The following is a 25827-nucleotide window of genomic DNA, read 5'->3' as shown; positions in this document are numbered from 1 at the left end:
AATAAATAAAATCTTTAAAAAAAAAAAAAAAGTAGAACGTGTAAGCAATGAACTTGGATAGCTAGCTGAGGAGATTACCAAGCCCTGGGTCGAAGGTGCATCCTGTTTTCTATTGTCTAAGCCACCCGGTCTATGGTCCATGTTATGATAACCCTAGAGAAGTAATACAGTAGGGAAACACCTGGCTGGACCAGGAAACACCTTTGCTCACCTGTCAGTGAGGGCATGAGGCCTTTCGGAGGGGAAGCAGGAGCAGGGAAAGTCAGATCCCAAAGCAGGGTTGGGCTGTGGAGGGCTTTCACTGTCTGGTGTCTGTGAACCAGAACCAGGAGGCACAGTGATGGCTCCCACCCTACCTCATGGCATGGATTCCATGGCTTCTGGTCAGGCCCGGGCCCACGTGGCCTCCAAGGCTGAGCTTCTGTCTAGAACCTAACCTCTGTGCAGAAGGAGAACTTGGTAGAGAAATGGGGGGCGGGTGGATTTCAGCCAAGCGAAACTGCCTTTCACTCACCTTGCCTTCCCTCGATGGACAAACAGTTCCCCCAAGAATGCAATGGGGCCGCCATGCTAAGAAGCCATGTTGTTGGTCAGTGGCAACGTTGAGTGGCCAGGACTGCCCTGGGAGAAGTGCCTCATCAAGAATTCTATCTGCAGAGAGAGGAAGGAAGAATGTGCAGGGCGCATTTGCCCCCCTCCTTTGGAGTTTTGAACAGTGGGGATCCGTGTCCGGGACCTGCCAAACACACAATTTACTAGCATTGCACAGGAGGTGAGGCGGGCCACAAAGCCTGACACGCGTCCTCCTCTATCACTGGCCGAGAGGAATGTGGAGCTCCCTCGGGCCTGCGGCTCACTCAGCCACTTAACCAGCTCACTTCATTTTGCCTAATGTTTTGGAGCCTGACTCAGGGGCAAAGACTCTCACACGGCGAATGTCACTGGCCTCCCCACCAGGGGTCTTAGAGCAGCTGGTGGAGGTGCCGGCAGGGTGCCGTCAGAGCCCGATCGCCTCTAAGGATCCTTTAGACTCTGACATGACTTCTGACATGCGTGCCAATCAAATCGGTTGCAATGTAAATTTTGGTTGAGCGAACCTGATTCTCCATTGGCCTGAAACAGAAATGATCCCCCATAGACTGAAACGAAGGCATGGATGAGAAAATCTTTATCAAGCAATTAGCCTATCCAGGAGGCCTTGACCATGGACACTCTCCCTCGGGGGCCACCTTCTCCTCCCTGCTGATGGGAGAGCTGGCTCTTTGCCCATCTTCTGCAGCACCTCCTCCCTGCTGGCCAGCTTGCTCTCACCCAGAAGCCTGACTTCATCTCCCCATCATGGTTATCACCCCCCCCTCTCCACCTTGGGTTCCCCAAGGCCCATTTGACCCTAAATCCAAGTTTGGCTCCATGCCCATTCCTGCACCTTCAGAGGTCTCAAACCCATCTGAGAAAGACGGCCGACCATCAACATAGACTTACTAGTCTCTGCCAATTTCAGCTCCTAGGTCGCTGGATTGCAGGCATTTCTCCCATGTCTGCTGGCATCACCTCGTCTGGCCACCATCCCCTGTCCCCTCCTGGATCGCTGCACAGTGTCCCTAACCACATCCCTCCAGTCCTTCCTCTGCAGCCCAGGTAGATGCGTTTCCCTCTACATGCCAATCCAATCATATCGCTTTTCTCCATCATCCTGTGGAAAAGAAAACCACAAGAAAAAAACAGACTCTTAATACTAGAGAACTGGTGGTTACCAGAATGGAGGTGGGGGTGGGGTGAGGAGGGGTGAAATAGGTGATAGGGATTAAGAGGACAATTATCTCGATGAGCACCGAGAAATGTGTAGAATTGTTGAATCACTGTTGTACACGTGACACTAATATAACACTGTCTGTTAACTCAACTGGAATTTAAAAAGAAATAAGAAAACCCCTGGCCCAAAATGGTATCATTTTGACCAAGCCACCAATCTGAGGCTTACTACCTAATCTAATTACGGCTTCAACCACCCTGAGAAATGCAGTTCTTCAGCAGTCAGTCAGGAATTTTCTGGTCAGCACCAATGATACAATCTTGTCACCAGGGGCCCTCTCCATCCCCCAGAGGAAGATGAAGCAATCCACCTACTAAGACCCCTGCCCTCTCCCACTAAGGGAAGGTGACCTTGCCTGGAACAGTTCTTTCTTCTGCTAACAACTCTCTGGCCACATCCTTCTTCCTGTAAACCCCTCTTTTCATACGCCTCCTCAGAGCGCCCTAATATTTCCCAGATGAGGATGAGGGGCTGGCTGGCTCATGAATCGCTTCACAAAGCCAATTAGATCTTCAGGTTTCCTCAGCTGAATTTTTGTTCTGGGTTAGGTTTGGTTTGGTTCCACGGCTCCCTGGACCCTACATGGTTCAGCCTCTCCCTTCTCTCCAGCTAACTGCTCATGGCTTGTTCCAGAATTCAAGGCTTTTCTGTTTCTCAGATTCTCTGTTTCTTCTTCATCAGGACGATCCCTTTTCTCCTCTCCCAGATCTCGATCTCCTGGACAGCCTGGCCCATTCTTAGCCTTCCTTCCAGCTACAACTCTGAGGCCACTTCCTCCAGGACCTGTCAAGTCTAGTGGGGAGAGTCCCTCTCTGCTCTCACACCTGAAATGACCCCCATCCAGGGCTTTTCATACCTCAGTGTCAAGGCCTGTTCATTGCTCTGTACCTTCCACTAGGCCTGATTATAAGCTTTAGGAAGAGAGGAACTATGCCTTTTGTTACCCATTTGTTGGCACCGACCACAGTGCTCTGCACAGAGAAGATGATCACCAAAACTCTGCTAAGGGAGTGAACGCCCATTGAGAGGATTCCACAAGACACTGTGTCTGAAAGAACATACTCTCATTCAAGTACCTGCAGTCCAAATCAGGCCCTCATCCTGTGTTTGCAAATAAAGTTTTATTGGCACACAAGCACACCCCCCCCCCGTTGTTTTGCTGTTGTCATGGCTGCTTTCCTGCTTCCGTGGCAGAGTTGAGTTGTGGCAGAGGCCATCTGGCCTGCAAACCCTAAAATATTTCCCATCTAGCCTTTTACGGGAAAAAGTTTGCTTTTTCATCTAGAGGTCAGCATAAATGGGTCTGACTCCAAAATAAGGGAAAAAATGTTTATTAGCCAGCGCTCCACCGTGGGTAATTGAGGTAATTGAAAAGTTGTCCAGTTAATTCACTCCCCCAGCAAGGATTTCTTTTATCTTTATTGTCCTGATAATCTTATCAACTATCCCCTGCCTGAGATCCTTGGTAGTAAATACCTCACTAAGTGGAGTTAATTAACTCTTTCAGGCTCCACAACGACATTGAGAATCCCCTTGTCTGGGAATCTAATTGCCCTCTGGGGGCCATAATAGGTCTAATTCACCCTTAAAACAAAATCGACCTACTCCAGTGTCAGCAGGGCTGAATCACCAGGTCAGGTGAATGAACTCACAGTCCTTTCCCCAGGGGTTCCTGCAGGCCTTGGGAGTGGGAGCCTCGGGTGAACTCGCAGCGGACCGGCAGGTGAAGAGAAGTCAGCCTCGGCCCCTGGACGCCCAGGAGCTGCTGGACAGTCCCTGCCCCAGGAGCCGCAGGTGCATCCTGTTTCTGGCTTCGTGGCCGTCCCCACCTGTGGAACGCTAAGGAAGCCGTGTTCCCAGTCAAAGGCCCAGGAGGATATCCAGATTTCCCTCTGCAGAAAGAAGTCTGCCCTCTGGAAGTTTGGCTTAATAACATGACCGAGCCCTCTTCAGCAGGACAGTGACCGTTGGGCTAGGATTCTTCAAATAGGCTGCCGCGAGCTAAGTAAATGTCACGGGCAGACCATGGCGTGCGCGTCCCCTTGCATATCTGTCCAGGGCAGGGCGAAGTCTTTGCGGACAGCAAGGACGCTGTTGATGCAAAGATGAAGGAGTCCCCGCCTGACCTCTGTGCGCAAAAAGGACAAAGACTCTGGGGCGATTCCACTGTTACTGAAGTTCAAGAAGCCAGGTTTCCCCAGATCTGGGCTACGGGGCATCACGCGCTGGAGCCAAAGCAGTTACGCTCGGGTTCTGCGTGGGGAGGGAGAATTAATTTCAAAGTACCAAGCGGCTCCTTTAAGAATGCCTTTTGTTTGTTTGTGTTACTATTTGCCTATTTCTGATTTACCAAGACCGCTTCATTTTGGCAGTTGGTGTTTTTCCCCATGGATAGTTTCAGATAGTTAAAATATTAATTAAGACACTATTTCTGGGGATAACAAAATGTCAGGGGGCAGGAAAGCCTATGCGGTCCCTTCAGCAGTCGATGGAATGGTCCCCATGAGATGGAGATAACGGGCAAGAGCGCATGCTCCCTTAGGGCCACGAGCTGTGCCAAATGCCTTACCCGGTCACCTCAGTAATCCCTGCAGGGATCCTGCCAAGAGCCTATTAGTGACACAGACACACACACCCCAAAACACAGGACTGAGAAGACTGTCGCGCACCTAAGATGCACGAGGTCGCTTTCTTAGTCTGGGCTCCCTTTGAAGCAGAGCCTGAGAAGGACAGGCACAGACAGTACCAGCTGGTAACTTGGAAGTTGATCCCAGGAAGTCCGGGGGCGGGGAGTGCGGGGAGGGCGGGGTAGGGGAGAAGGAAGTCAACAGAAGCGTGTGTTCTCACAGCAGGTGCAGAAGGCCGCCCAACAGTGTGCAACTCAAGGGGAGCGTTACCTCTCCGGGGCAGAAAGCAGGCAGGTCTGCGGTTCACTCTGGAGGCAGGAGACTCTCAGGTGCTCCTGAGCTGCCATCGGGGGGCTGGGGGTGGGGGCGGGGAGGGGAGGGGATGCAAGAGCCAGGAGTGCCTGTTGCAGTAACAACGTAGGTAGAATTCAGAGAGTCTCTCTGACTCTGGAACCATCCTTTGCACACCCTCTTCCCATTCAGCCCTGGGCTGCCAGAGCACAGGATTGCTGGGCTTACCTCCCTCCCTCCCTGCAACTTGCTTCCAACCAAGTGCAGTGAGGAAAATGGGTCCCTGTGCCATGTGGGAAGAGTGTGCCCCACTGGCCCGAAGGTAGTCTGCTTTGATGGCACTAGACATGTGAGGGCCCAAAGCCCCAAATGCTGCAAGCCGTGCACTGTCATGCTCCGGGGCACACTGATCCCGGTGCGGTCCCAGTCGAGGGTTGTGCAGGTTGTGCAGGGAACAAGCTGGGCGACGGTATACAGTGGCCCTGGCCCCAGCCCCTTACTGTCATCGGTTTCCAACCCTGCATCCGCTCTTAGGTGCTCTAGGCCGCATGCGCTCTGGAAGGGTCTAGCCGCAGGACCCCTGTGCCGTGGCCCCCACCCAGCCGACCAGGGGGTGTTGTACCACCGACACTCTCAGTCCTTCCTTAAGTCTCAGTTGCCCCCTGGGGCCCCTCAGTAGTTGGTGCTCCATTCCCAAGTGGGCTCGATCACCCATTTACCTCCCATGCCCCGCTGAGCAAACTTGGGTCACTTCTGAAAGAAAGTTATAGAAGATGAGCTCTGCCCCTGAAGACCGTCTGCCGCGGAGGAGCCCTTGTCAGAAGGACTGTGGTGGCTTCCAGGCCCAGTGGGATTCAAGTCAGCTTTGCATGAAGCAGCCCGTTGTGAATAGGAGCCAGCTGCCCCTTTCTTAGAAACTGGCTCCATTGTCACGAAGGGGAGGGGGAGTGAGGAAGCCAGGGGACAGCACAGCGCTCTCCGATGTCTGTACTTCTCTGTAACCCTGGTCTGACCTTCTGCCTTCTTCTCTCAGAAACATGACAATGACGGTCCAAGATCCATCTAGGATTTTATAGAAACCTAATTATACTCAGAATGCCAAATTGCTTTTTCCTTTCCCTGCAAAATTGCAGTTGAGCAATCTACGTGAGCTGGCTGGTATGGAATAAAAGCCTGTAGGCTCCCAACTCAGCCACACAGCCAAACCTTTTCCTGGACCCCCATGCCTCACGGATGAAAGCATCGTCCTAAAAGCACTCAGCGAATTTGTGAGTGTTCATTCTCATGTAAAAGGATATTCACTCATTTACTCTTCCAAGGCCAGGCGCTGTCCTGACGCACAGGTGAAGAGACAGGATTCCCATCCATAGAGTCTCACCCTTGGGAGCAGAAGACAAATGGTATATGAGAGTTACAACACAGCGAGACAAGCACCGTAATAGAAGAGAGATTTCTTTTGTTTTAAGTGCAATAGAAACCCAGAAGAGGGACCGCATTGATGCTGCCTGGGTAAATCAGGAAAAGAATGAGTCATTGAGGGAATTTTCAGTTGGGTCTTGAAGGATGGGTAAGAGTTTTCCAGGGGAGTGTGGAACGAGGTAGAAGGGGTCATTGCAACCAGAGCAAGAGGTACATGCAAAAGTTTAGGGGTTTAGAACACTGTGGCATATTCAGAGGCTTAAATAGTATGGGGTATAAGAGGCAAGGGAGGAGAATTTGTAGGAGGGCTGCATGAGCTGAGGCTGGAAACTTTGTCGGGACCCCATTACAATGAAAGCTTCAGGCTGCTCCTCCCGGGGACTCTGGCAGCTGCGTTCATTATTCTATGGAAGTCAGAATTAAACTAAATGGAGTGCTTAGATTAACCAAAAAATGCAGTCTTTCTCTCCTTAACAATAAAAGAAGGTAGCAGTCTCTCACTTGATGAAATTTGAAAAACGAGGCACTCTTTGCCCAATATCCTCTCTCCCAAACTGACCCAAGACTGGAAATGTCACCGTCTGAGTGCCATCCCTTTGGATCAGAAAGGTGTTTTGGTTTTCAACGTCCCTGAATAAAAACACAAAGAGCCTGGGCTGAGAGAGCAGCCTGAACCCTGTGAGTTATTACACCCTCCCAAGGACTGATCCGGTGAGCAGCTGGTCATTTTGTTATTGGCCACTCAGGGTTCCACTTCTGTGAAACACATAGTCCGTGCTTTCCCTAATTTTTCTATTGAGTTATTTCTTATTGATTTATAGTAATTCTTTATGTTCTCTGGTTATTAATCCTTTATCGGTTACATGTGTGGCAAATATCTTCTCCTAATTCAGTGGCTTGTCTTCTATTTTATGACCCCCTGCATATGTCTGCTAACACCTCACCTGGGATCATGGAGTTTTGTGCCTGACAGATGGTAGAGAGCTGGGTTGGAACCCAGTACAGAGTCCCTGGCCTGGGAAGAAAAGGCTAGACACACCAAAGACAAGAAAACGTCCAAGAGCCAGACTCAGCCTTCAGTGTATGAGGACTTCAGACTTGACACCTGCTCATTTCTCTTGCCACGCTGGGCTCCTCGCCCAAAAGTTCGGGCCACAGTACACCGTTCGGATCTCTGAATGCGGCACGCTCTCTCTGCTTCAGCGCCTTTTCCCCATGCTAGTCCCTCTACCAGAGCTCGTTCCTAACTCCTCCCCCATCCCACTCCGCCCAGAAAGTTCTAATGCCCTGTCAGTTCTCACCTGCTCGTCCTCTCCTAGTCATACTAGGACCCAGCTAGATCCTCTCCAAGAGGCTCCTCAGGGACACAGACTCACCCCTGCTGAGCCTCTCACTTTTTTTTTTCAATCTAATAGTTGGGGTATTAAAATTAAATTAAACATTTATGTTTTCCTCCAAAAACATAGAAACTACACCACCTCTTAATGCATTACGAGCAATGAGGCAGGGAAAAGAGTAAATCCATGGCTGAAACAATTTCTTTTCCTCTGTCAGGGCAGACGGTAGGAAAACTGGTCCCACTTCTAGGTTTAAACAAAAATTATACCTTAGCTGAAGCAATGCTAATACTGTCACGCGACAAAGTTCTGACTGTGATACAAATATGTACATTTTCTTTTTCCTTTTTTCCCTTTTTCAGAACCATCAGCACATGATTTAGGCAAAATATGGTACACAGAAAAATGACTGAGTTTTTGGTCAAGCCAAACAACAACCACCACCAAGTAAACACAATGGGACCTCCTTAGCCCCCCCCCCAGCCTCCCACCAACAAAAAAGTTATCCTCGCAACTGTGTCTTTCACATTTTATAAATACTAACTTCTTAAACCTGCACCTTCTTCTTTGACCACATATTGTCACATTATAAAAAAAGAAATGTCAATTAAATACATTGCTAGCATTACTGTATTGAGTCTGCTCCCTGCTTCGGCAAACTGCTGGTGAGACCCCCATTGTACCCCTCCTTGTGCCTACTTCCAACAAAACCAATGGCATGTTCATAGTCTCCAACTTCAGCTACCCACAAGGCAGAAGACTCTCACTTTTCACTCAGTCCCAAACTATCCCTTTATCCACCGCCCCCCCAGATTCCTAACTGTTGTGGGCGATGCGTTCTACTTCTCTTGCATTCCACACATGGTTTAGCACAAGGCTCAATCACCATTACCTATTGAATACTTTTTTTTAACGAACAAAATGACCTGATAAAGATGATTTGGAATGTAATCACACTTTTAATTAGGCTTCCCTGATCACAAGCACAAATACAGTTTTTTAAGTCAGTATTTGTATTGTAAGTCTAGCATTTTGTAGAAGACGCAAGTCAGTTTCAATTGACGTTAGAACTTTCATCACCCATATTTGACTAGAAGTGGGACCTTCTGTAGGAACTACCTGTGGGTGGGACAGTGACCGAACAGCCCAGACCCTGCAGGAGAGGCACCCCAGACCTACACTGCACTAGGACATAATGGCAAAATAAACCAGTATTGCGTTAAGCCTTTACAGTAGCCAGTGTACCTTAATTTCCCTGACCCCCCCCCCAAATCTCCTTTTGGTATTGCCTTTGAAATGTACTTGGAACATCCTCAGTGCTATCAAACCATTATTCTTTGACTGTGAATGGATTCGTTGATCTAAGTCAGTTGAACAAGTCTGTATTGAGCACCTAGTCTGTTCAGGATAGAATGACAAAGGCTGGGACAGAGAGCAAGCTAAGTCACAACATGGCACACACAGGGACACCTCTGCACCCACCTAGACCTCTGAAGCCGAGTGGAAGGTGTGGCTGGGAAGACACCACGGAGAGGACTTGAGTTTTAAGTCATGAAACTGTTTCCTTGGAAACACCATACGGAGATGAGAGTACCTGCACCTGCCATCCTGGTGACTGGAACCACATGTAAGATCCATGGCCAAACAACGTCAGTTAGCCTTACTCTCTACCCGGGGAGTCCTGCTTCCTAGCCGTGGGTGGGTGGTGAGGAGTCCACCGGAGAGGCAGTGTGGTTGCAAGGAGACATGATGGGCTGGAGACTTCCCGTCTCAGGAGGTGATCTCCAGGTTGAGTTGTTCAGTTGTTGAGTGTCTCTTGGTAAGCAATTGACCACCTTTGTGCCTCCATTTCCCCACAGATGACCCAAAGAAGGGGAGAAGCCCCTTTGTGCTGCCTCATCGGGTCATGTGAGGATAAGGAGGGAATGCATGGTGAGGGCCTTACGCTCAGAAGTTTTGTTGTGATGAATAAATCATGCTGAGTATTGACACCATGATTGATGATGGCTGGGCTCCCACAGCACTCACCTAATTGCTTTTTTAAAATTCCTCCCCAAAAGGGCATATTTGGTTAAAGGGAAAGATAAGACTCATGGAGAAAGGGGGGGAATGTGAAGACTGCCCCTTTGGGATGAATACAGGAGTTCACACCAGTGGAGTAATCAGACAGCAAGGGTCCAAGCACCTGACTGATTTCATATCCTCCTTCAGATGCTGCCCATGGCAGCCCCAGCCATGGACTGGACTCATCAGTGAGCTGACCAAGGTGACCTGCAAGGGAGAGAATGACTGAGAGTCTCGCAGTATATCTCCTATTTCCATTCCGGGCACCACGCACAAACTCCATTACCTTACCGTCTCCTCAGAGACAGGTGAGCTAGTCTGGGCTCCAGTTTCATCGTTCCCGTATAATCTGTAAGAAAAGATCAGATGGACTCGGCAATGGCTTCCAGCCCAAGTGTTCTTAATTCCAATCACAAACCTCAGAGCCTTACCACCTTCCATCCTCGCAACTAGCCCTCGAGGTAGTTCTCTTTTCATTCCCGTCTCATGGATGAGGGAGCTATGGCACGGAGACGGGAAGTCGCCTAAAATAAGGTCACACAGCATGTATAGCAGAGCCCAAAATTCAGATCTGTGTCTCCCTGACTCCAGGATCTGAATTCTTAGCTAACATGCTGAATACTGCCTGCAATGGTTGATTTTATGTGTCAACTTGACAGGGTCACAAGATGCCCGGACATCTGGTTAAACGTTGTTTTATCTGTCTCTGTGAAGGTTTTCCAGAAGACATTAGCATTGGAATCCACAGACTGATGGAAGCAGATTGCCCTCCCCAGGGTGGGTGGGCTCCATCCATCTGTTGGATTAGATGGAATAAACAGAACAACTGTTGTGTCAAATAGAACAAAAAGGTGGAGGAATGGGGAGTTCTCCATCTTTCTGCCTGACTATGAAGCTGGGACATTGATCTTCTCCTGTCTTGGGACTTAGACCTGGACTGACACCACTGGTTTCTCTGGTGGTCAGGCGTCCAGGCTCAAAATGGAGCTGTACCCATGCTCTTCTGGGTCTCCGCTCTTGCATACAGACTGCGAAACTTCTCAGGCCCCATAATCACATGAGCCAATTCCTCATAATAAATCTCTCTATATAGATAATAAGTTAGATACACATACAGATACAAATGGATCCTATTGGTTTTGTCTTCCTGGAGAACCCTCTCCAGAACAAGCAAAACTCATCTTTTGTGGTTCTTTTCTTTTTGTCAATTCCCTGGGATATGGATGATGAAATTAGGGGCAACTGGGGGGCTCCATTGGTTACGTATCTGCCTTCAACTCAGGTCATGATCCTGCGGTCCTGGGATGGAGCCTTGTGTTGGGCTCCCCGCTCAGTGGGGAGCCTGCTTCTCCCTCTGCCTCTCTCCCCTTTGTGCTCTCTCTTTCTCTCTCCCTCACAAATAAATAAATAGAATCTTTAAAAAAAAAAAAAAAGAGGGGCTGATGAAATTAGAAGTCTGAGTGACAGTATTATCACCCATCTCCCTAGTCAACAGTGGTTGCTATTATGTTAAACCACTTCAGCATAAGTTCATTATTGTTAGTAGTGAACTTCTGAGTTAAGGTGCTTTTACAGAATTTCTCTTCCCAATGCTCAATAAAAGTAAGGGGAAAAAATTACACTGGCAAAAAAAAAAAAAAAAAAGGAATTTTCTAATAGCAACCAAGGGGGAAATGAGGAAGAATGTGGCATGGAGGACAGGCGGTCAGGCAGCTGCCACACTGCTCCCAGAGCCATAATTGTAGTTCCCCCAAATCCTGAGAACCAAGCTAGGAGGAGAGCTGTCTCTCTCTCCTCTTCTGACAGAGGAGTAGTGGAATCATTCGTGGGGTAAAATGGGTAAAACAGGGAAGTGGGTGAAGCAGGGCCTGACCTAAGGCCTGGGGGAGTGCACATTGTTTTGGGGAAATAATCTGAAACCCTTAGCACAGTTCCCGTGGGAGTGGGGTTGGCCCTGCAGCTGGGTGGAGAAGGGCCCGTCACCAGATATGAACGAAATTTCTTTTCATGAAAGAAAGTCTAGACAGTCCAACAAACGTACCGGCTCACGTCAGTTGAATTCCTTCTTCTACACCTGCGATTCTCTGAGGCAACAGAAAGGGAAATACTCAGGCTTCAAACTGCTCATAGAGAAAAACAACTTGGTCTCAGAGAAGGAAGGAGTAATGCCAAGTTACCATCTTTGATTCAGAGCAAACAGAAGGTCTGCAGAGAGCTACTCAGGCTTGCGTCAGATGAAAGAAAGCGCTGGGCAGCACAAAGAACAGGGCAAAGGAAGGGGGGCGAGGGGTGGGGAGGGAATTCACCAAGAGTTCAAAGCCGAGAAGACCAAACGACAAGGCAAGAGGAAAGGGAGACCGCACGCCTAAAGAAACAGCTAATGAACAATGAATCTATGTCATCATAAAACACACGGTCACACACAAGTAAGAGTTACGGTTACCAGGGCGCCTGGGTGGCTCAGTCAGTTAAGCGTCTGCCTTCTGCTCGGGTCATGATCCCAGGGTCCTGGGATCGAGCCCTTGCTTCTCCCTCTCCCTCTGCTGCTCCCACTTCTTGTGCTTCCTCTCCCTCCCTCTCTCTCTCTGTGTCAAATAAATAAAATCTTAAAAAAAAAAAAAAAGTTACGGTTACCAAACAGAACGTGACTGATAGACAACGGAAACTGGGACGATGCAAAAATATAAGTATCCATTTGCTGGGGCTGCCCTAGAAGTGTCACCGGCCGGGGGGTTCACACAACAGAAACTGATTCCGCCACAGTGCTGGAGGTCACCAGTCCAAATCAAGATGTTGACAGGGTGGGTTCTTTCTGGAGGCTGAAGGAAAGAGTGTTGCAGGCCTCTCTCCTAACTTCCGGTGGTTGCCAGCAACGCGGGGCATTCCACGGTGTAGACTGCACCACTCCGATCTTTATCTTAGCACAGCTGTCTTTCTGCTGTGTGTCTGTGTCAGAATTTCCTGCTCCTTATAAGGACACCAGTCACTCGCCGCCTTAGGGCCCACTGCAATCCAGTACGACCTCATTAACTTTATTACATCTGCAAAGACCCTATTTCCAAATAGAGTCACATTCACAAGTACCAGGGGTTAGGACTTGAGCATATCTTTTAAGGGAACTCAATTCAACCAGAATTAAGGGTATAACTGAATAGAATTAAGAGGAACAGACACGGAAGCACTATGAGAATGCCAATATTTTCATCTTCATTTGGAAAGAGACAACCAATAATGTTCTAAAACCCAGACACAGAGCATCGATGTGTCTGTGTGTGCATACAGATATAAACCCCAAACCGAATTTTTCTGTAAACTCTTATATTTAGAGAATATGCGGTAAAGAAACATTTACGTAAGGTTCAACAACTTCAGTTTATTTTTGTTCTTTTATAAAATAAGTAAAATTTAAATGGAATGCTTTTTGGTCTTTCATTCTAGTGACTACTTACGAGGTTGTTCCATGAAGCATTTCCAATACCAACTTCCTCCCCGACAACCATCAAAGCCATGAGAAAGCATATGACTAAGTCAGTCTTAGTCATGTTTGAAGCCCCCCAGCTAGCAGCATGCCTGCTACATAGTTGCCGTATAAATGCTTGCTAAACTGGCTTGTTTTGTTGCTAATTATGCGGACGGTTGTACCAGATAACGTACAGCAAAACCACTGGGGACATGCCCTCTGGACTCTTGCACCATACAGGCACGCGGTGTCCAGTGTTCGAAGACTACATTTTTCATTTCCTTTTTGCACCCAACGGTCTAAGTATGGGAGATTCATTCGGGACACAGCTGAGGGGGAGACGGCATGGTTGTCCTCCGATGGGCTGACCCTGCACTCAAAGGGAAATGAAGCCCTTCTTTCTGTCTGGAACGTATTTCGTGCTCCCTGCTCCGAAGTCCTGTTCTCTGACAACACAGTCGTTTCATCCACGGACAACAGAATCTGCTGGTAAAAAGCCAAGGGTGAATGGGTCAGCTCCCTGGGCTCAGTGCCTTCCTGGCAGAGGCGTGATTACCGCTGAAGAACGGAGCCTGGGTCCGGGAGCAGATGTGGCTGCTGACAGAAGCGGCCAGGTGTGCAGCCTTGCACACCCACTCCTGCGTCAGCTCACCCCCAGCTTATCTGGAAGGCAGCAGAGGGCTACTCAGGGCTTAGGGAAGCTACAGCAGGCACGTGTGGAACTGACCTTAGCTGCTAGAAGCAGGCTCTCGGGAAGGAAAACCAGGGCCGGATGCCTCTCACCTCTCTATCTGCATCTGTCTGGTGTAAACGGCTCTCTCTCCCTCCCTATCCTTCTTGCTCTCTCCTGTGCGCCCCAGTGCAATCAATATTCTGCTCCATCGCAGCTTCGGGACCTGACAGGCTGTGTTTGCCATTCCTGTGCTGACTCATCCATGGAGCCCATCACGGGCCAAGTGCTCCCTCTGGCCAGAAATGCTCCTCAGTCAGATCTCCAACTCTGGCTTATCTTTGCTCCAATCGGTTTCCTTTTTCCTTTTCCCCAGAATGTCATTTCGGTCTCTTGTGCCCTGCCAGCCTGGGAGTCCCAGAGAGGCATCAACACAGGCTCGGGGGGCTGCAGGACACTGATGGAAGTTGGGCACGGGAGAGCGTTGTCCCTCGTAAGTATCAAGAAGCAGCAGCTAAAAAAGAAGGAAGCCCACACGCTGGTGACCAAGGGCGAGGTCTGGGGCCGAATGACACCTAGAAATAGCTGCAGAAGGGCATACTCTGTGTCCAGGTTTGGTTGGATTTCCTAATTTTGTAACCTAAGAAGGACAACGGGGTGGAGAAAAATAAACTCTCGTTTAAATTCTTTCCTAGAATGTCAGCTGTCAGGTGATAGAGATTTCCAGCTGGCGGAACCTCAGAGATGACTGCTTTCATCGTTCCCCAGCCACAGAGGTGGAGCCAGAGGGATGCCAAGACGGGCTACGTCTCCAAGGTCAGACAGGGGCCAGGGGCCCGCGTTTCAGTGCAGGGCTGTTTTCCTGCCTTCAAGTGTGAGCTCTTTGCGTCGCGCCATCGGAGTGCTCCTGCTGTCAAGGGCTTTACTCGGCAAGGTCTGGGCTTTGAAACAGCTGGCAGAGAGCGATTCCAACAGAGGCCTGCTCAGGGATGGAAAGTGTGCTTGCAGCCGGTGGTGCTGGAAGACGGCGCTGCAGCCAGGGGCTCCGGGTGTGGGCAGGGGTAGCGGCAGGATAGACTGGGACCGGCTTCAGCACGGAGTGTTCCCCAGAGATTACAGGAGCGGGGGCTCTCATCGGCCTATTACACTTCGGGGGCAGAGGACAGACAAAATGGCCTCACCCTGGAACTTCTGAGGAAGGTAGTGAGCAATTCTGCATCTTTAGGTCATCAAGCAGCAGGATCTCCTGAAAAGTCCTCCTTGCAGCCTGTGGCCATCTCTGCAGAGAGAGTGCTTGGCTCCCATCTACTCGGCTCCCTTGGTCTGCAGTGAAGGGAGGGCGGGGGGCAGGGGGACGATCATAGGGAATACTGGGGGATGAAGGGTAACAAGGTGGGGAGATAGGAGGAGAGAGCGAGGGGATGGGAAGTTGGTGGGGGACCTGATGGGGTATGAGGACATAATGCGAAGAGAAGAAGCCAGGTCTGGCTGCTGCACTGTGACCCCCACAGGCTTACTCCAGCTAAAGCTCGGGGCTCCCAGGGCTGCTGGCCCACAGACTAAGGGGAGAAAGCAGGGACCAGCAGGGACTGATCAGGCCCAGCTGCTACTCCAGGGTCAGGGTCTGTCAGCTCAGGGTTCTCCCAAAGGAGCCCGTGCATAGGCTGTTTTGATGCAATTGTGGGCAGGAAGTAATAAAGTGAGGGAGGGGAAAGAAGACCCCCAAGGTACCTTCTTTAAGGCTGTGAAATCCCAGGATCGAAGACTCAGAGTTGAGAGTCACCTTCGAGGCCATAGGCCCATTGGTGCACCCCGTGTAAGACTGTCTCCTCAATCAGCCTTCTTCGAACCATCCCGAGAGCGCGCTCGTCTCCTTGCAGATTAACCATTCCATTCGCGTTGCTGCCTAGCTGCTAAGACATTCATCATTATACGGAGTCGGAACAGGCTCCCTGTAGCCTCTAGCTTTTTTTTTTTTTTAATCCTCTAGCCTTTATTCTAATCCTTCCACATGACTCTCAGAAGTCAAATTATTACAGCTTTGTAACACAGTTCAGAGGTTGGGTGTGTGTGTGTGTGTGTGTGTGTGTGTGTGTGTGTGTAGAGAGGGGGGAATTCCCACATTGTTTGTATGTATGATCTTGGCAATTACAAGCAATTAGCAAGCAATCCAGTGATTTGTTCAGTTAGACGTTATCAATGACTAATTCAAAAATCATATTTTTGTTTTATAAGTCGATTTGAATTTATGAATCCTAAAACAATCCATAAAAACCCAAGCTCAACCAACTTTCCAAATGTGATGCTGGAAATATTAAAACAAACCTCAGGCTTTTCCCAAGATGCACCTCCCATCTTCAATAATGATGGATTCTGCCAGGTCACTGAGCCCAGAACCTTCCAGTCTTCTTGCTGCCTCCTTTTCTCCCACCCTGGTGCCAAGTTTGCTGGACCCGTCAGCACCGAGAGCCTGCCCTGCCTTCCGTGAGCAGCACAGGTCTTCCTTCGCCCCCAGCCCACCCCTGCTCCAGGCTCCAGCTCCTCAGGCTGCCTGTCCTGCCCCCAGCATGGAGTCCAAACTCCCCGAGCTGCCGGTTCGCGTCACCCGGCCAGGGGCCCCTCAACACCCCACCCTCTGCCTTAGCAGCCCCAGCTTCTCGCCATGCTCCCTCTTCTCTCAGTGCATTTGAACTTGGCACTGGACCCCTAGCCTGGGCCCCTCCAGGGCGCATGTGCCAGTCACATCTCAGCCTGCTCTCCCCAGCTCTCTGCTCCTGAAGAGACTCTATCCCCCGAGGCCCCTCAAAGGAGCTGGCTTTTGGTCTGAAACTATCTTTTTTGTGCATCGCCAGCCCTTCTCTTTACCACTCACCTACCTAACTCCAGGTCCTAAGACCCCTCCCTGGAGCTGTTGGGCCATAGCCCTTCCTTGTGCGGCACTGGGGTACCGTGCATTTCTCTTCTCTTCCTCAGGGTGACCCCTCCCAGGTCTCCATGCATGGATGGCCTCCACCGCAGAGAGGCCCCACCTATGTCATTTGTGGCCACTTCTCCTGTACCCGGCACTGCGCCTGGCCTGCACGAAGTGCTCAGTGCATAGCCGTGAGGAGCGAGTGTCCCCATCTACTGAATGCAGCTCAGATCCCCACAGAGCCCTATAACGCTAATCCTAAAATCCCTTTCCATCCTCCTCTCCCACTCTGTGTCCTTGTACAGGCTACACGTAGCCGACTGGCTGCTCTTGTCTCCTCACATGGACTGGAACATTCCCACCATGAGACCCTTGCTCACAATAATAGGTACTATATATATATATATATATATATATATATATATATATATACTATGTATATATAACATACTAACACATAATAATATCCAATTTTATACATTAACTTAATATACTAAATTAAATGGTAGTATTAATATGTGATGCTTAATAATTACTAAAAATATATTGTTGCACATCATCTGTTAATATAACAATATAGCAATTAACATAAAGTGATATCATATACATAAGATATTGATATAATAATACATCACACATAAGATATTATATAATACTGTTATAATCTAATAATTTATTATTGCCCATTACTGAGTATTCATATATTATAATTAAATAAAGTGGTATGCACAATTACACGTGTGATTGTGTATGCATAAGAACAATACTCACTACATCTTTTCTGGGCCAGCTACTGTCCTGGACGCTTTGCACTCATTATTTCATTAATTCTCAACAATGGCCCTATGAGTTCAGGTCGTCTGTCTGCACCTCACCCGCCCACCCCTACTACTCACTGAGTGTGGATCTATCCTTCCCTTCACGACATCAGTCCTTTCTTTACACCCCTTGGGTGCTGAGCATGCCCCAGGGTCTGTCCTCTCCTATATCTACTAGGACACAAGGGATACATGGGAAGCCCATCAAAAGCCAGAGGGTAGCCTGTCCCTTCCGTTTACCTCCAGCACAGGAGCTGGTCCATAGCTGTTCAGACTGGATTACACAGGGCTCCCACGACAAGCTAACGCTCCGTCTAGAGACTTGATACATAAACAGGTGAGTGATTCATACATTTGCTCATTGTGTTCTGCTGCAGACATTAGTTTGGCTGAACCTTTGGTATGTTTCTTAGACCCATTACTTGAACGGCATCTATTCTGTTAATTTGCTCATGATATGCAAGTTCCACCAAAATTCAGACTTAAAGCACAGGTCTGATGGGTGGTTGATGTGGGAGGGGCCAGGTGCTCTCTCCACCTGTTAAGGAACGTCCCTATACTCTTCTCAGACTTACAGATGCAAAGTCATTGTCCAGGACTGCACCAGAACCCCCCCTCCAACGTGACTCATCCCACAGTCATGGAGGGTCACCTCTAGTCCCACCATCTGACTCCCTCAGGCTGCTGGGAAGGGCACCAGGAATACCCTGGTCTGTAGCCGCCGCCTCCTCCCTCGAGGACTTCAGGGCCACTGATGGCCCCTCATGCACGCCCCTCCCAACCCTGGCAGCCTCTGCCTTTCTCAGCTCCTTTTCAGAGAGCTCAGTCGAAAACCTGCCTCTTTCTCACCAGGAAGCAGGGGCAGCTGGAGGCCTATGGGTACCCCAAGAAACAAACATTTTAATGGAATTTAATACCATTCAATGTCCATTTCGAGGAGGAACTGAGTGCTGCTGCAGCCCCCTTCCTTCCTATCCCCTCGGGGCAAAGCTCAAGCGCCACACCCTCACCCCAAACAATTCTGTTCAGCCCCCCCCCCCCCCCAGTTTATATATCTAGTCTGGAAGCCAGACGGACAAAGCCCGCCAGGAACTGGGGCTGCGCTCTGTACAGGGCACTTCAGGCGGCACGTTGACGTGGGTGGGGCTCACCCCTCACACCGAGTAAATAGTCAGGGATTCTTCCCAAACACATTGGGCCGTGTCTCCCTGAGTCAAGTTCTGCAGGTAAATGTCATTTTTCTCTTCCCCGTTACATTTCTCGGAACGTGAGAGCGGTTGTCGGAGGCCAGATTCCCCAAAGCAGGGCCCGAGGCCAGGATTTGTGGGCATGTGACTTATTCAAGGTGGGACAGCAGAGCAGGAAATGGGAGGCAGCCACACACAGACCCATCCCGCAGATGAGTCTAGAGTGAAAATTACTCCTTGGACCTTGTCCTCTGTCAGAGCAAGGGACTGGGCTTTCACACTCCTTCCCCAGACAGCTGTTGCTAAAGCCCACCCCACCCCCCATGGGGATGTGACTCCCAGACACTTAAGGGACCACAAAGGCAGGCCACCCTCTCCAGCCAATCCAGGCGAAGGGACTGCCATCAGAAGCAAAGCTCAAGGACGCTGGGCTTAGGCACCCAAGAACCAGTGGGGCCATAGGGACCTGGGTAAAGTACCAAGAGTGGCCACTGCAGTGGCCCCATATGGAGTGGCACTGGGGCCATTGTGGCCCAGCTGGGCCACTCCTTAATCGGGAGCTGCCAAGAATTGGGGATTAATAACCTAGTAGAATCCAGTTATAATCCTGGCATCGCCAGGTAACCAAGATGAACCTCCATGGTAGTCTCTGTGTGTGTGTGTGTGTGTGTGTGTGTGTGTGTGTGTGTGTGTGTGTGTTGTGGGGATGCATGTGTGCGTGCACACACACACACACACAGTGGCAGATGGAACACACGCGCACAAACTCTCCTGATAGCCTTCAGAGCACAGCGGAAGGGCAGTCAGTAAATGCAGGAGCGCATCTGCCCCTGGCTTGGAGAAGACTCACCCAGGTGGGAGCCCCCTCCATCCTGCTCGACATCCAGCGTCTCCCCGCGCGGCATCTCTGCCCCCGTGCTGCTTCTTCCTGCGCCCACCTCTCAGCGCTTCTGGGTCTGTTTGCAAAAGAGCATCTGTTTCCTGAATCCTGTTTCCTTTCGCCCCTGACCTTGTGTCTTCCTTTGCATCCACAGGATTTATTTGTGAATCCTTTCCTGGAGCACAGCTTGTATACAAACCCTTCTCAAACTGTTCTCACAGGGTCCTGGAGGCTGTGTCCTCGGCCCATAAGGATTCTGAGTCTTTGAAGCACTGGGCCACACTTTATAAGGCAAAGAGCTATCTGTTTCTAGTGATTATTATGGTTTCTCCCAATCTTACTGTGGCCAGAGCCTGCTGGCGGGGAGGAGGCCACCTCACAGCCCCCACCCTTGAGACTGCACCTGACGTGGGGCGTTGTGAAGATGCCACAGAGAATATAAGGAGCATATTCTAGAAGCAGATGGCCAGCTTTGAGTCCCATTCCTACCACTTGTTAGAGGGGGGTGTTAGCTCCCTTTCCCCATCTGTCAAATGGGGGTAATAATAGTAACTACCCACCAGGTTCTTCTAAGAAAACAAGATCATGCGAGATTAAGTGAACAAAATAAAGTCTGGAGCACTGTTAGCATTCCAGAAATTAGTGCTGGGAGGCACAGTCACAGCGGCCCCTGTTCTTATCGTTGTGGGGATGGACCCAAAGAAGAACATCTCAGAGATTTCCTCCAGTTTTGCAAACCGAAGTCAAATACCATTTGCTGGCCATTGGCACTAGGAACACCCAGATCCCAGGGGCAAGCTCGGCTCCCTTGCATGTTCTCTTGGTCCTGTGAGAAGGTGGTACTCGTCCCATGGCAAAGCCCAATACCGACTAACTCACTGGACCTGCTTCAGGTGGAAGGAATTTACGTGTGTGGCTGTGTGTGTGTGTTGCAGTCAAAGCAGTGACTAGTTATGGGAATTGAAAATAAGATTGGCTAATATTGATTCACTTGATATTCCTCTGGGTTTTAAGACAACAACCGTTACAAGGCAGAATCAAGCTCAAATTGGCTAAAGGCAGGAAGGAGCTCATACCCTTCAGCATTATCTTCTCCCTAGCCACTCACCCAAACTTTCTTCTGTTTTAGCTTTTTACTTTTGAGTAATTTTAAATTTACAAAAGAGTTATAAGAATAGCACCAAGAATTCTTATCTATTTTCACCCAGGTATCAATTGTTAACATTTTTCCATATTTACTTCATTACCCTTATCTCAATACATAGGAATATTATTTTTTTCCTGAGCAATTTGAAAGCAAACACCCTTTACCCCTAAATATTTCATTGTGCATTTTGTAAGAACAAGAACATCCTCTTACAAAACCACAGTGCAATTATCAAATTCAAGTAAATTGACATTGATACAATACTATAACCTAACTGACAATACATACCCAAGTTTCATGAGATGTTCCATTAACATCCTTAATGGATATTTTTTTCCCTGATCCAGGATCCAAACAGGACCACACAGCACCTGTAATTATCATGTCCTTTGTCTCTTTTCATCTAGAACAGGTCCTTACCCTTTAATGTCCTTCAAGATCCTGATTTTTTTTCAGCTTTATTGAGGCATAACTGATAATACTCATATTTTTGAATAGTATAGACCATCTTTTTTGGAAAATGCCCCCAGTTTGACTCTGTATAACACGTTCTCATGAGTAGGTTTAGGTTAGACATTTTTGGCAGGAACACTACTTGAGTGGTGTGTTCTGAATGCATCCCATAGGGAGGGACCTAATATCAGTCCCGTTATTGCAAATGGTAACATGCTCATTGGTAAAGTGGTATCTTCCAGGTTTCTTGACAAATCATTGTTTCAAAGAAGAAATCAACTGTGATTTAAAGATGTGAGTCAGCCATCAGTAAATTTATAAATTTAACATAATCCTCCGAAATGTACTAATAAATTTCCTTCCCTCGGAAGTAGACAAGCAGGTTCAGTCAAAATAAGTAAGCAAGCATAGCCCGGAAATCCAACCTAGAAAGTAAATGAGGAGGGACTGGTCTCCCCAGTTCTTAGAATCCATCGTAAGGCCTTGTTAATTAATACAAAATGGCACATGAATAGCCACACAGCCTGATGGAACAGAAGAGAAAATCCAGAAACAGACCCAAATGTACACAGGACATAAATATATGGCAAATATGGGTACCCTAATCACTGGGTGAAGGTGCACTTTGTAATAAACAGTGTTGGGACAAGTGGACAGCTGTTGGGGAGAAGGTAACGTTGGAACCATACTACACCTAGTACACCAAGGTAAATTCTGATGGATCGAAGTTTTAAGTGTAAAAAACAAAACTATGGAAGTGTTACCAGTAGGCATTCTATAACTGTGCTGGACCTCCTCCACTTTCCACCCCCACCCCACAGAGTTCTGACCGACTCACCTGCTATTCCCTGCTGTGGAAGGCTGCTCACATGGTTGACACCAGTAGGATCCTGCACCCTCCGGCCAACGGGGAGCCATGACAGGACAGAGGAGGGCCTGAGGGAAATGAGGGCAGGGTATTCCCTTCCTGGCTTCCTCCTGCAGGCCACTGTTTCCCCAACAGACACGAGTGCTCTTCTCTACTTGGCCTGGTCTACACAGCTCTCTTTCCCTCCTGGAGGAGGGAAACCTGTCTGCCCCTCCCCTCCTGGAGCCCAAGGGTAATGACACCTCTGTTGCTCCGAGGCCCCTTATCCGCCTTGGGGGGGCGGGGAGTGCCCCTAAATCTTGTCCACACTCTCTTGTAACTAATCCCTTTGTACATAAACTCCTCTTGAATTATCCTAATTGGGACTCTGATTAGGACTCTGACGGATACAATAACCTTGGAGTCGATTGGCATATCTATGTCTCAAACTCCAAAAGCACAAAAAAAAAAAAAAAAAGAAAGAAAAAAAAGAAAGACAGAAAAGCTCATCATTGTAACTGGAGCCAATAGCAACCACTTCTACGGAGAAAACGTAATCAAAGCACACCACAGAGAAAACAGACAGCAACTAGGGGAAACATTGGCAGCTCAGGACACAGAAGAGTGTCATCTCCAAAAGATGTAGGGAGCTCTGAAAGATAAAAAAGAGTAAGGCCCCAAGACCAATAGAAAAATGGGCCAAGGTCACGAGCAGTTCACAGAATAAGAAAGCCAAATGGTCCCGCACACCTGTGAGCACTCATAATCACAGACGCGAAAATTAAAACTCCACTAGGACACCATTTTTCCTCGTTCAAATTGGAAAACTTCCAGAGGTTTGACAAAACCCCCCGCTGGCTGTGTGCGAGGGAAGCAGATGTTGGTCTTCCTCAGTGGAAGGACCAAACGACCCAAGCTCCTGGGGGTGCAGCCATCAAAATTTCAAACGCACTTTCCCTTGGAGCCAGCGACCCTGCTCCTAGAGTTCTATCTCATCAGGATGAACTGACATCGGAAAGATGATTCCTCACAGCGTCATTTGTGATAGTAAAACATCTGGAAACCACCCAAGGGTCCACGTCTGAGGAACTGGCTAAATAAACGTAGGATTTATTCACACGCTAGAATAGCCTGTCCCTGTAAAAAAAAAAAAAAAAAAAAATTTTTTTTTTTTTAAATGAAGAAGCTTCCTGTGAACTAAAATCAAAATATCTCCTGGACCCATCACTAAGGGAAAACAGGGAAGTGTAAAAGTATGTTCTAATGCGGTATGCTAACTTTGGGGTAAGAAAGTAGGAAATAGGAACATCATTTCTGTGTTCCTGTGTTGGCGGAAAGACGCACTGAAAGGATACCAAAGAAACAAACGATGGCAGAGACTTGGGGTGGAGGCAGGAGCGCGTGGCTGGGCAGTGGGGGAGCAGGATTTCTCAGCGCCTACCTTCCCCGTTGGTTCCATTTTTGAACAATATGAATGCGGCGCCTGTTCCAAAAGATGAAGATAAAAGAGGAGGGAGGAGGTGACGCAGAAGGCTCAGATGGAGAAAATGAAAAGAAGACCAGAAAGAAGACGAAGACAAAGGAGATGAGCGTGGAGATGGAGAAGGGGACCACGGTGCTTGGGACGGAGGGCGGGGTGAGCTCTCGGCTCTGGAACGGTTTCTCGGGTTAGGAGAGCCACAGACAGAGAGGCAGAGGTAAAGCACAGGGGCTTGGGAATAAAAGGGACCTCGGTTTGACCTTGGGGCTTCTGCCTTCTTGCTGAACGGATGAGTCCCCCTCTCTGAGCCACAGTGTGCTGATGGGGAAGCAGAGAGAGTAGTACTGACTTCACGATGCTGTTGCAAGGACCCAATCAGGTTAATATACACCCATAGAAGGCGCTGACTCATAGGAAATATGAGATGTTCTTATTTTTATAGCTCTCAGGCAGCTATGTTGAAAGGTAAGAATTTAATTGCCCATGTAAACTCTTTTTACCGAAAATTCTCCCTGGAAAATGAAATTACGGTCTTCCAAATAAATACCGAGCCTTCTATTTCGAGTTACATTGCTGAGGGCTCTTTGCTCTGCTGTGCTTCCATCATTTAATTAGCCTCCGTTAAGGATACAAAATGTCAAGGCACCTGCTTTACTCTCAACGAATGCAGTGTTGGGTTTTCCTCTGTCTTTCCATACTCCCTCCCCCTTGGTCTTCTTTCCTGTCTTCTCTCTCCCTTCTCCTCTTTATTCATCTCCGTTTTGTCTTCTACTTTCGCCTCCCTCCCTCTGGACCTCTGTCATCACAAATGATTAGGATGTTAAAAACGGAAGCGAATTAGGAGACCAACGGTTCTATCCGCTCTTGCTGCAAAAACAGGTGCAGAGAGAAGGAGTGTTCACCCACGGGCCACAAAGTGGAAAGAGGGGAGGGGGCAAGGAGGAGTCCACCCCTGCTGGTACCTACTTGTACTGCCCCCTCTCCAGCGCCTTGTCTCGGCCATCGATCTAGCTCTGAGGGGCAGGAGAGCCTGGCCGTCATCGGCTCTCTGCAGTGCGCTGTTTAGGGCATTCACTCTGTGCTTCAGAGCGTAACCTTTGTCAGCGCCCAGGAGCGTGTTCTTGCAAATCAGAAGCCTTTTCTCCCAAGACTACCATCTCTGAGTTTCCTTTCTCTTGGCCATGCCTTTTTAAAAAGTATCAAACTGATACATGTGCACAATTAAAATCAAAAAGAGTAAGTCTCGTGATGAAAAATTGTACCTTGAGCTCTTCGCTATTCTAGTCTTTGCAGCCCTGATTCTAAATAATGTCATTAGATCATGATTTCTCAGTTTATTGATGTTAGACATTATCCGCTGATTTCATGTCGTGAAAACTGTGTTCTGCATCCCCTTGGCGCTCCCACTCTAGCTCCACCGCCTCCACCTTCTCCATATTCGCTGGATCGATCGTCGGCATTTACAATATTACGACCGGACACTGTGATTTAATTCATTCCGTATACAAATTTTTAAGTTTATTCCCCTGGATCTAATCATAGCTATCATTTTTAGAGCCAATCATTTCTGTTTGCTTGCTTCGTCTCATTCTTCTTTTTTTTTTTTTTAAAGATTTTATTTATTTATTTAACAGAGAGAGAGACAGCCAGCGAGAGAGGGAACACAAGCAGGGGGAGTGGGAGAGGAAGAAGCAGGCTCACAGCGGAAGAGCCTGATGTGGGGCTCGATCCCATAAAGCCGGGATCACGCCCTGAGCCGAAGGCAGACGCTTAACCGCTGTGCCACCCAGGCGCACCTGTTTCATTCTTCTTAAAACCCTCAACAAATCATGGAAAACTTCTGAATGTTATTGCTCACCTGCGTGATCAAACATATCAGATATCTAACTTACCTATTTCAGTTTTTTTCTAGGCTACAACTCCCCTAAACCCTCAGTCTTCCGGCCTCAGGCTGGACCAGAAGCATCAGTGTGGTTTCAGATTCTCTTGTCTGGAGCTTACCACTTGCTCCTTGGTGCACCCTGTTTTCTGTAGCACATCCTCAAATAATTCCCATGAAATTGTGCATAAGAGGTCAGTATTTTTAGACCACACATATCTGGCAAATGTCCTTATTCTACCCTCCCTCTAGATCGATAAATCAGTAAGTTGAGAATCATTTCTCCCTGGTCCTCTGGCTTCTATTATGGTTTTGAGAAGCCCCCATAAAATCTGGATTCTTTTGCCTTCATATGGAACTTTCTCTTTTCTCCCCGTAAGCTTTTAGGATCTGCTCTCCTTACTGGTATTTTAGTATTTCTGCCATGTGCCTTAGTCAGGGAGTTTTTTCATTCATTGTGTCGGCCACTTCGTGGACCTTTCCATCTAGAAAGTTATGTATTTTGTAGTTGAGCTGTACGCTTAAGATTTGTGTGCTTTATTTG

The sequence above is a fragment of the Ursus arctos genome, unplaced genomic scaffold, assembly GCF_023065955.2.
Source record: "Ursus arctos isolate Adak ecotype North America unplaced genomic scaffold, UrsArc2.0 scaffold_31, whole genome shotgun sequence".
Lineage (NCBI taxonomy): Eukaryota > Metazoa > Chordata > Mammalia > Carnivora > Ursidae > Ursus > Ursus arctos.
Note: the sequence above shows the minus strand (reverse complement) of the source record.